The sequence below is a fragment of the Mixophyes fleayi genome, chromosome 1, assembly GCF_038048845.1.
Source record: "Mixophyes fleayi isolate aMixFle1 chromosome 1, aMixFle1.hap1, whole genome shotgun sequence".
In the NCBI taxonomy this organism is placed as follows: domain Eukaryota; kingdom Metazoa; phylum Chordata; class Amphibia; order Anura; family Limnodynastidae; genus Mixophyes; species Mixophyes fleayi.
Genome location: NC_134402.1, coordinates 91,527,288 through 91,539,540, shown reverse-complemented (window position 1 = coordinate 91,539,540; position 12,253 = coordinate 91,527,288).

Sequence of the window (12,253 nt, the reverse complement as noted above, 5' to 3'; positions counted from 1 at the left end):
CCAGAAATGTGAAACTAATAAATTTAAGGTACTGCCTCACTTTTTGAACCCTTACAGGTGCAGCTAGTCTGCTTATCAATCTCTCTCAGAATTGGACTCCCGTCTCTGCCTCTTTTGGTGTCTTCTAGAGATGAGCGCACTCGGATTTCTGAAATCCGAGCCCACCCGAACGTTGCCGATCCGAGTCGGATCCGAGACAGATCCGGGTATTGGCGCCAAATTCAAATCTGAAACTGAGGCTCTGACTCATAATCCCGTTGTCGGATCTCGCGATACTCGGATCCTATAAATTCCCCGCTAGTCGCCGCCATCTTCACTCGGGCATTGATCAGGGTAGAGGGAGGGTGTGTTAGGTGGTCCTCTGTCCTGGTAGATCTCGTGCTGTGCTGTTTAGTTCTCTGCTGTGCTGTTTAGTTCTGTGCTGTGCTGTGCTGTGCTGTGTTCTGCAGTATCAGTCCAGTGGTGCTGTGTGCTGTGCTCTGTCCTTCTGAGGTCAGTGGTGCTGCTGGGTCCTGTGCTGTGTCCTGTTCAGTCCAGTGGTGCTGTGTCCTGTGCTCTGTGCTTCTAAGGGCATAGTTATTTCCCCAATATTCCCCTGTGTTTAAAAAAATAAAAAAAAGTTATTTAAAAAAATACCAAAAACTAATTTAATTTTTTTTAATTACCACAAAATTTGCACAACCAATCCTGCAGTATAAGCCCATTGGTACTGCAATATTACCAAGTTCACACATTCAGCAGTAAAAGTCCAGTGGTACTGCAATATTACAAAGTTCACACATTCTGCAGTATCAGTCCAGTGGTGCTGTGTCCTGTGCTCTGTCCTGCTGAGTTCCGTAGTGCTGCTGGGTCCTGTGCCGTGTCCTGTTCAGTCCAGTGGTGCTGTGTCCTGTGCTCTGTGCTTCTAAGGGCATAGTTATTTCCCCATTATTAAGTCCATTGGTACTGCATTCTGCAGTATCTTGTGCTACATATAATGGAGACCAAAAATTTGGAGGATAAAGTAGGGAAACATCAAGACCCACTTCCTCCTAATGCTGAAGCTGCTGCCACTAGTCATGACATAGACGATGAAATGCCATCAACGTCGTCTTCCAAGCCCGATGCCCAATCTCGTAGTACCGGGCATGTAAAATCCAAAAAGCCCAAGTTAAGAAAAAGTAGCAAAAAGAGAAACTTAAAATCATCTGAGGAGAAACGTAAAGTTGCCAATATGCCATTTACGACACGGAGTGGCAAGGAACGGCTTAGGCCCTGGCCCGTGTTCATGACTAGTGGTTCAGCTTCACCCACGGATCTTAGCCCTCCTCCTCCTCCCCCCCCTACAAAAAATTGAAGAGAGTTATGCTGTCAGCAACAAAACAGCAAACAACTCTGCCTTCTAAAGAGAAATTATCACAAATCCACAAGGCGAGTCCAAGGATGTTGGTGGTTGTCAAGCCTGACCTTCCCATCACTGTACGGGAAGAGATGGCTCGGGAGGAGGCTATTGATGATGTAGCTGGCGCTGTGGAGGAACTTGATGATGAGGATGGTGATTGTTATTGTAAATGAGGCACCAGGGGGGGAAACAGCTGATGTCCATGGGATGAAAAAGCCCATCGTCATGCCTGGTCAGAAGACCAAAAAATGCACCTCTTCGGTCTGGAGTTATTTTTATCCAAATCCAGACAACCAATGTATGGCCATATGTAGCTTATGTAAAGCTCAAATAAGCAGGGGTAAGGATCTTGCCCACCTAGGAACATCCTACCTTATACGTCACCTGAATAACCTTCATAGTTCAGTGGTTAGTTCAGGAACTGGGGCTAGGACCCTCATTGGTACAGGGACACCTAAATCCCGTGGTCCAGTTGGATACACACCAGCAACACCCTCCTCGTCAACTTCCTCCACAATCTCCATCAGATTCAGTCCTGCAGCCCAAGTCAGCAGCCAGACTGAGTCCTCCTCAATACGGGATTCATCCGAGGAATCCTGCAGCGGTACGCCTACTACTGCCACTGCTGCTGTTGCTGCTGTTAGTCGGTCATCTTCCCAGAGGGGAAGTCGTAAGACCGCTAAGTCTTTCACAAAACAATTGACCGTCCAACAGTCGTTTGCCGTGACCACAAAATACGATAGTAGTCACCCTATTGCAAAGCGTATAACTGCGGCTGTAACTGCAATGTTGGTGTTAGACGTGCGCCCGGTGTCCGCCATCAGTGGAGTGGGATTTAGAGGGTTGATGGAGGTATTGTGTCCCCGGTACCAAATCCCGTCGAGATTCCACTTCACTAGGCAGGCGATACCAAAAATGTACAGAGAAGTACGATCAAGTGTCCTCAGTGCTCTAAAAAATGCGGTTGTACCCACTGTCCACTTAACCACGGACATGTGGACAAGTGATTCTGGGCAAACGAAGGACTATATGACTGTGACAGCCCACTGGGTAGATGCATCCCCTTCCGCAGCAACAGCAACAGCTGCATCAGTAGCAGCAACTACAAAATGGCTGCTCGTGCAAAGGCAGGCAACATTGTGTATTACAGGCTTTAATAAGAGGCACAACGCTGACAACATATTAGAGAAAATGAGGGAAATTATCTCCCAGTGGCTTACCCCACTTAGACTCTCATGGGGATTTGTGGTGTCAGACAATGCCAGTAACATTGTGCGGGCATTAAATATGGGCAATTTCCAGCACGTCCCATGTTTTGCCCACACCATTAATTTGGTGGTGCAGCATTACCTCAAGAGTGACAGGGGTGTGCAGGAGATGCTTGCGGTGGCGCGCAAAATTGCTGGACACTTTCAGCATTCAGCCAGTGCCTACCGCAGACTAGAGGCACATCAAAAAAGCATGAACCTGCCCTGCCATCACCTCAAACAAGAGGTTGTGACGCGCTGGAACTCCACCCTCTATATGCTGCAGAGGATGGAGGAGCAGCAAAAGGCCATTCAGGCCTACACAGCCACCTACGACATAGGCAAAGGAGTGGGGATGCGCCTCAGTCAAGCGCAGTGGAGACTGATTTCCGTGTTGTGCAAGGTTCTGCAGCCATTTGAACTTGCCACACGAGAAGTCAGTTCCGACACTGCCAGCTTGAGTCAGGTCATTCCCCTGATCAGGCTGTTGCAGAAGCAGCTGGAGAAAGTGAGGGAGGAGCTGGTAAGCCATTGCGATTACACCAAGCATGTAGCTCTTGTGGATGTAGCCCTTCGTATGCTTTGCCAGGATCCGAGGGTGGTCACTCTTTTAAAGTCAGAGGAATACATTCTGGCCACCGTGCTCGATCCTTGGTTTAAAGCGTATGTTGTGTCTCTGTTTCCGGCGGACACAAGTCTACAGCGGTGCAAAGACCTGCTGGTCAGGAGATTGTCCTCTGAAGAGGACCGTGACATGCCAACAGCTCCACCCTCATTTTCTTCCACATCTATGGCTGCGAGGAAAAAGCTCAGTTTTCCCAAAAGAGGCACTGGCGGGGATGCTGATAACATCTGGTCCGGACTGAAGGACCTGCCAACCATTGCAGACATGTCTACTCTCGCTGCATTGGATGCTGTCACAATAGAAAAAATTGTGGATGATTACTTTGCTGACACCATCCAAGTAGACATGTCAGACAGTCCATATTGTTACTGGCAGGAAAAAAAGGCAGTTTGGAAGCCCCTGTACAAACTGGCTCTATTTTACCTGAGTTGTCCCCCCTCCAGTGTGTACTCGGAAAGAGTTTTTAGTGCAGCGGGGAACCTGGTCAGTGAGCGGCGAAGGAGGTTGCTTCCTCATAACGTTGAAAAAATGATGTTTATAAAAATGAATAATCAATTCCTCAATGAAGTACAGCACTGCACTCCAGATACTATAGAGGGACCTGTGGTTGTGGAGTCCAGCGGGGATGAATTGATAATGTGTGATGAGGAGGAAGTACACACTGTAGGGGGAGAGGAATCAGAGGTTGAGGATGAGGACGACATCTTGCCTCAGTAGAGCCTGTTTAGTCTGTACAGGGAGAGATGAATAGCTTTTTTGGTGTGGGGGCCCAAACAAACCAATCATTTCAGCCAAAGTTGTTTGGTAGGCCCTGTCGCTGAAATGATTGGTTTGTTAAAGTGTGCATGTCCTATTTCAACAACATAAGGGTGGGTGTGAGGGCCCAAGGACAATTCCATCTTGGAACTTTTTTTTTTGCATTATATGACCAATCAACAGTCGTTTGCCATGTTCAAAAAGTAAAACCAAATTTAAACAAATTCAAGAAATTAAACCAAAAGTAAAATGCCCTGTCATAATTTAAAACAAGAGGTATTGACGTGCTCTAAAACTACTGTATTGTTGTTTATATTTTATAAACACTACACTTGAAAGCTTGAGTCTTTCAATAAAAAAGTAACTGTCCATTGCACGAATATTTGCAACAGGGACAATTTTAGGGTTAAGAAAGTCAACTAATAACACTACGACGCTGTCTGTCTTTATAAACACTACACTTGGAAGTTGGAGGAGGTATTGTGGCCCCGGCACCAAATTTACTACCGGGGCCACTCCACTGTGCAGTCCATATTTAGGTGTATCAGATATTAAACAACGGTGACAGTTGATGCCCAATTTTTTAATTATATTGTGGCCTCGGTACCAAATTGTGTACCGGGGCCACCACACTACGCAGTCCATACCCTTTTTTGGTGGAATTCTGAATCGTGGAGGGTTTTTTAATTATATTGTGGCCTCGGTACCAAATTGTGTACCGGGGCCACCACACTACGCAGTCAAGATAGATAGATGCGTATCATAGATAAAGTACATTCAGTGGTGTGGGGCAAATTGAAAAATATTCAAAATGCACTGACATTATCAAAAACAAGAGGTTGTCACACGCTAAAACTCCAACATTTATATGATGGAGAGGATGGTGGAGCAGCCGTATGTGCAGTGTAATGCAGACCTGTTGAAGGTTTTTTATATATTTTATTGTGGTGCCCAGTGCCCACTCCTCTACGCAGTCCAGATACATTTATTGGTGCGAATCATAAAAGTTCAGGGTTTTTAATATATATTGTGGTGACCCACTCCTCTACGCAGTCCAGGTACATTTATTGGTGCGAATCATACAAGTTGATGGTTTTCTTATTATATATATTGTGGTGACCCACTCCTCTACGCAGTCCAGGTACATTTATTGGTGCGAATCATAAAAGTTCAGGGTTTTTAATATATATTGTGGTGACCCACTCCTCTACGCAGTCCAGGTACATTTATTGGTGCGAATCATACAAGTTGATGGTTTTCTTATTATATATATTGTGGTGACCCACTCCTCTACGCAGTCCAGATACATTTATTGGTGCGAATCATAAAAGTTCAGGGTTTTTAATATATATTGTGGTGACCCACTCCTCTACGCAGTCCAGGTACATTTATTGGTGCGAATCATACAAGTTCAGGGTTTTTAATATATATTGTGGTGACCCACTCCTCTACGCAGTCCAGGTACATTTATTGGTGCGAATCATACAAGTTGATGGTTTTCTTATTATATATATTGTGGTGACCCACTCCTCTACGCAGTCCAGATACATTTATTGGTGCGAATCATAAAAGTTCAGGGTTTTTAATATATATTGTGGTGACCCACTCCTCTACGCAGTCCAGGTACATTTATTGGTGCGAATCATACAAGTTGATGGTTTTCTTATTATATATATTGTGGTGACCCACTCCTCTACGCAGTCCAGATACATTTATTGGTGCGAATCATAAAAGTTCAGGGTTTTTAATATATATTGTGGTGACCCACTCCTCTACGCAGTCCAGGTACATTTATTGGTGCGAATCATACAAGTTGATGGTTTTCTTATTATATATATTGTGGTGACCCACTCCTCTACGCAGTCCAGATACATTTATTGGTGCGAATCATAAAAGTTCAGGGTTTTTAATATATATTGTGGTGACCCACTCCTCTACGCAGTCCAGGTACATTTATTGGTGCGAATCATACAAGTTCAGGGTTTTTAATATATATTGTGGTGACCCACTCCTCTACGCAGTCCAGGTACATTTATTGGTGCGAATCATACAAGTTGATGGTTTTCTTATTATATATATTGTGGTGACCCACTCCTCTACGCAGTCCAGGTACATTTATTGGTGCGAATCATACAAGTTGATGGTTTTCTTATTATATATATTGTGGTGACCCACTCCTCTACGCAGTCCAGATACATTTATTGGTGCGAATCATAAAAGTTCAGGGTTTTTAATATATATTGTGGTGACCCACTCCTCTACGCAGTCCAGGTACATTTATTGGTGCGAATCATACAAGTTGATGGTTTTCTTATTATATATATTGTGGTGACCCACTCCTCTACGCAGTCCAGGTACATTTATTGGTGCGAATCATAAAAGTTCAGGGTTTTTAATATATATTGTGGTGACCCACTCCTCTACGCAGTCCAGGTACATTTATTGGTGCGAATCATACAAGTTCAGGGTTTTTAATATATATTGTGGTGACCCACTCCTCTACGCAGTCCAGGTACATTTATTGGTGCGAATCATACAAGTTGATGGTTTTCTTATTATATATATTGTGGTGACCCACTCCTCTACGCAGTCCAGAAAGATACCTCGTTGCAACGTTTTGGACTAATAACTATATTGTGAGGTGTTCAGAATACACTGTAAATTAGTGGAAATGCTTGTTATTGAATGTTATTGAGGTTACTAATAGCATAGGAGTGAAAATAAGCCCAAAAACTTGATTTTTAAACTTTTTATGTTTTTTCCAAAAAAAATCCGAATCCAAAACCTTAAATCCGAACCGAGACCTTTCGTCAAGTGTTTTGCTAGACAAATCCGAACCCCAAAAATAATGAAAATCCGGATCCAAAACACAAAACACGAGACCTCAAAAGTCGCCGGTGCACATCCCTAGTGTCTTCTCATGCCTCCTAAATGACACTGTGGGTTCCCTTTGACTTCCTCAAATTTTCTCTGAGCTGCATGCTTGCCATATGCACGTTGGAACTGGGGCTTCTCTCAGGTGTGTAACCTGGGCTGCCAAGAGGAATTCAGGGTCCCGGTACAATAACTTCATGGGCCCCCCTATAGCTGAGCATGCGAAAAAATTTTGCAACGCCGCAAAAGTTATGCTGGGTGCGTTCATACAATTGGGGGCGTGGCTATGCATCATTAGGGCGTGGCTAGCAGGTGAAAAGTGCTACTACAGAAAAAAATCTGCATTGTTGTATACACCATTGCCCCAAGGGTGCAGTGCCCGCTCGTCAGAGAGTCACATATGTCCCAACACTCCTGACTTTCAGGACAACTAGCACCATAGTGCAATATAGAAAGAATGCACTGTACATAAAAAGTTCACAGTCTTGGCCTGCCCCTTACATTGGGCAGAACACTCACCAAAAATTGAGATTGTCCCACTAGAATCACAACATTTCACAGACTCTCCTGCTCTCTCCTACTGTCACACGCCGGTCCTATAGTTAGGTGCCGGCACTGTGACTTTCCCTTTAAGAACCATGAGTCTGCTTGCTTCTGCCTCAGAGACATTACTTTCACAGGTGTTCCTGGCTACTGTGATCTGGACCTCCTGCCGAACCTCATTGGTCCTGGAGCACTATATTAACCTCCTATGGTTATGGGCTCATTGCCTGTTCTTCGTGTTACTCTGGTTGCATTTGGATCTGTTCATCTGCAAGCTGCAAACTCCTCACTGCTGTTCATCTGCAAACTCCTCACCGCTGTCCACCTGCAAGTTGTAACTCCTTATCACTGTTCATCTACAAGCTGCAAACTCCTCACCGCTGTTCATCTACACGCTGAACGAGTATCGTGAGTTGTTGCTAAACCTGTGCCTTATCTATTGGTTCAACTTTACTGCTGGCTGGCTAAGATCGCTGCATCTCGCTGTTAGAGCTACTATCAAGTTACCTGTCACCTGTAGTTCCAGATCTGACACTGGTTATCCTTACTCTGCTGTTACCTGGTTACTGGACTGTTATTGTGAACTACTTGTTGTGCCGGTGGCTAATACTTGGGCTTAAGTTGCGTGTCTCTGTCCAGTTGCTCCATACTACAGTGAACTTACCATTGCAGTTACAACGAATCCTGCTACCTGTAGTTCCACGCATGATTCAGATACTACTCACGTCTCTGCTACTTCTAGGCAACATTCTACTGCATGTGTCAGTGTTCATCCAAGTCCTTGGGTGATGTTTAACGCTTACTGCTCTACTTAATAAGAATCAGTGATTCCAGTACCACCTGCTATGTTGGGTCATCTCTACTCTCGGATCAGCTAAGTTCTATATACTACTCTGTTTGGACTGTAAGCTGTACCAGTGATTCACATTCATTTGCCGTGTGGTTCTCTATTGGATCCTAGTGTTCTTATTTATCATTTTATCATCACTGCATTGAACTGTATATCCTCTCATCTCATGCTGTTGCCAAGGGTTACCGACTATGAAGTAGCATATGTGAATTGTGTCTGCATTACTACGAATTGCCGTGTATTCATCTCTGCAAATATATATATATATATCTATTTCCTTCCTGTTGTACCAACATTCAATACACTACATTGCAGCACTACTACTTTCTCCTGTGTTATTATTGATGCTTGTAGCCGTGAACTTATCCTGAGAATATCATTGTGTTCTGCCTCCACCATCCTCTATAGTAGAGGCAAGGGATCTACAGAAAACCTCAGAGCCGTGACCGCTACCTTTTCTTGTCACTTTCACCACCTATGGCTGCTGCTTTCTTTAGTTGTGGCTTGTCTGGGTCCTGGAATGTTGGGGGCCCTATTTGGAAAAAAATGGGTATATTTAGAAAATTACAATCACCCAACGAGTAATAATTAGGCCTTCCTCCAGCTCCAACATTTAAATAACAGTATTCCCATTTAATAAATAAACCTATTTTCCTCCCTCCAAACAGCCCCAGCAATAAAGAGACCTGTGCTATCACACACACACACTACCACAAGCCCCCTGTGCCATCACACACACTACCACAAGCCCCCTGGCATGACACACACTACCACAAGCCCCCTGTGCCATCACACACACTACCACAAGCCCCCTGTGCCATCACACACACTACCACAAGCCCCCTGTGCCATCACACACACTACCACAAGCCCCCTGTGCCATCACACACACTACCACAAGCCCCCTGTGCCATCACACACACTACCACAAGCCCGCTGTGTCATCACACACACTACCACAAGCCCGCTGTGCCATCACACACACTACCACAAGCCCGCTGTGCCATCACACACACTACCACAAGCCCCCTGTGCCATCACACACACTACCACAAGCCACCTGTGCCATCACACACCGACACATTACTGTTAGGAGCCGCGGCGATTCTCTGGCCACTGCCGCGACTCACTTCCAGGCACTGCTCGGCCTCCCGGCCATCGTCATGACGACCAGGACGCCATTTCCTCCAGCTCCCGGCCGTTGCTCATTGCCCCCAGCGCCGCGTCCCGGCATCTAGGGCAGCCGGGCGCGTGTGCACAGCTTGGATAATTATAGCCCAGCTGGGCTAGATATACCTGTGGTGCAGGAGTAGTTCTGATTGGAGGACATCTGTTTATAAGGCAGGAAGGGACAAGCCCTCCCTGCCGGTTATAGTTCCTGTTGCTCAGACTAGCCTGCTGTGTTCTGTTGCTCTCTGATTATTCTGACTACTGTTGCTGACCCCTGCCTTGTTTACTGACTACGATTGATCGCCTGTGCCCCTAGACCTTTCTGCCTGGACTCCTACATCGCTGATTCGCCTGTGACCTCTGACCTCGGTTTTGTGCACTGGGATTTCTGTCTGCTGCTGGCCCTCGACCCTTGCCTGGATTTCACTCCTCTATTGCTCCTTTACGCTATCGCTGGGTTCTCCCGGTCAGCGCACAACTCACGACCCTCAGCTGTCTGCAGCCAAGTCTGTCCCCACCACTAGGGGCTCCAGCGAAAACCAGACTTCTGAGTAGATTCCAGGTTTTGTGTTGCTGGCTGTTGGGGTTCCTAACAATTACCACAAGCCCCCTGTGCCATCACACACACATTACCATAAGCTCCCTGTGCCATCACACACAAATTACTGTGCCCCTTCATCATCACTACACTGTGCCCCCTTATGAAGAGTGTTCAACAAACAAGGAAGGAGAGGAGAATGAAGAGAAGAAAGAAAATTTAAATGTGGGAGAGCAGTGGTGGACTCGCAATGACCTGGAAGAATATGGATATAGTCTCTGTTTGTTTGCCTATCCTAGCCTTCTCCAAGTGGCAGTCCTAAAGCCCCAAGCCAGCCAGGCCCCAGGATTGCACCCCTAGCCCCCATCCCTAACCTCCTAGCCCTTAGGCTGAGCACCTGCCCTCCCCCAGCTAGCTCCAGGCTCCTAGGCCCCCAGCCAGCCCTTAGGATTAACCCCCCCACCCCCCAGCCAGCCCCAGACACTTTGGCCCCAGCCAGCCCTAGCCTACTAGGCCCCAGCCAGCCCAAGCCTCACTAGGTCCTTGGCCTATACCCCCTACCCCAGGAGCACCTGAGCAAGGAAAAAAAATGCAGAATCCAGCCCAAAGTAGTCCACTATGCCCCTCCAGCCCAGACTGCCCCTGGGCCCAGTTCTGTTCAGCAATGGGATGTCCAGCTCTAGGTGCAGGGGAATGATTATTTACATCCTTCCCCCGAGGAACCACCCGATGATGAGTTGCACTGGCCTTTTAGAAAATGTAAAGGATGGTATTTTTAAATAGTTATTTTATTAAAACGTCCTGACAGGCAAGATATCTCATTGATCGGAACCATGTCTAAAAAAACATTCATAAATCGTGCACTGCACAGACTGTATACCTGTTGTTTGAAAAAATTGGGATGGTAATTTCAAACATACTTGCCTACTCTCACGGAATTCTCAGCAGGCTCCCGAATTTTGAAGAGTAGGGAAACCTGCTGAATTTACCGAAATTCACGGCATTGAATGGCGGGGTGGGGCTTAATTGCATCATTAAGCCCCGCCCCCACTATTCAATTACGTGAATTTCAGCATTTTATAGTGGGGGCGGAGCTATGGTGACGCAACGACATCACCACGCCCTACCTACCCCCTGTCACATGACTTCTCCTCCGGGATTTACCCCCGTGTTTAACCACTCACTCAGGAAGGGCCTGATTCATCTTTAAATGCAATGTGAACACAACATGCGTTTACAAAAGTCAGCCATAACACACACACACACACACACACACACACCCATATTCAAGCACAAGAAGAATATGGTTATAGGTACGCTAGCTATATTTTACTTGCCATATTCAGACAGACAGAACACACTGCATGATACGCGTGTGCCAAAAAAATATATATAAAATCAATTTATCAAAAATATTAATACTACAATCATTTAAAAATGTTTTTTTTACATGAAATGCATAATTCAGGATGTTCTTAATGTGTACTGTACATAAAATGTATTTTTATAATTTTTCTTACTTTCAAACACATGTTCTGGCATACATGTCAGTCATTACTATCAGTCGGCACTTACACCTGTCCTGTAGCTGGTGCCAGTGATACAGCTAACAAACATGCACCTAAAAGATGGCCAGAGCTTGATTTGAATGAATGTGCGTGCGCTTGACCTCAGCACGACCTTACTGTACATTGCATACTTGCATCCGCTCCTTCCCGCACCTATTCCGCCCTTCAAGTCGAGTCGTAGGCAGTCGAAAGTCTCATTTGTGTTTGGACATGAAATGTATGCAATTGTAATGTCCGTTTCTGAACATGTGTAAGAGGTCCACTGGGGGAGGGGAGGGGATGTCCGAGCATCCAAAACGCTGCAGGGTTAAAGGGCCCCTGTCTTCGTGGGCAGGGCACTCATTTTGCTGTAAGGGGAGAGGGGAAAATACAGGAGGGACAGCGCCACAAGGTGAATGCACCAAGGAAACAGCCCTCGCTGAGGCTATACTCACGGACGCGAGTCTATGAAGGCGATTCCCTCTATCTCTTCTGCTCTAGAGGTCCTCGCTGGCCGGGGTCTTCCGCATACCTTGTCTTATGACCAACACCTGTAAAACAAGGGAGACAAAGCCACAAAGAACAATCCCTTCCCCAACACCCCAGATACTCACTCAATCCCGAGGGACCGCTATGGAACGCACCATATCGTTTGCCTCCGCGATCGGGATTCTCCTACTCGCCCGTCTTCGGTCGTCTGGGTCGACTGGAACTCCGTCGCT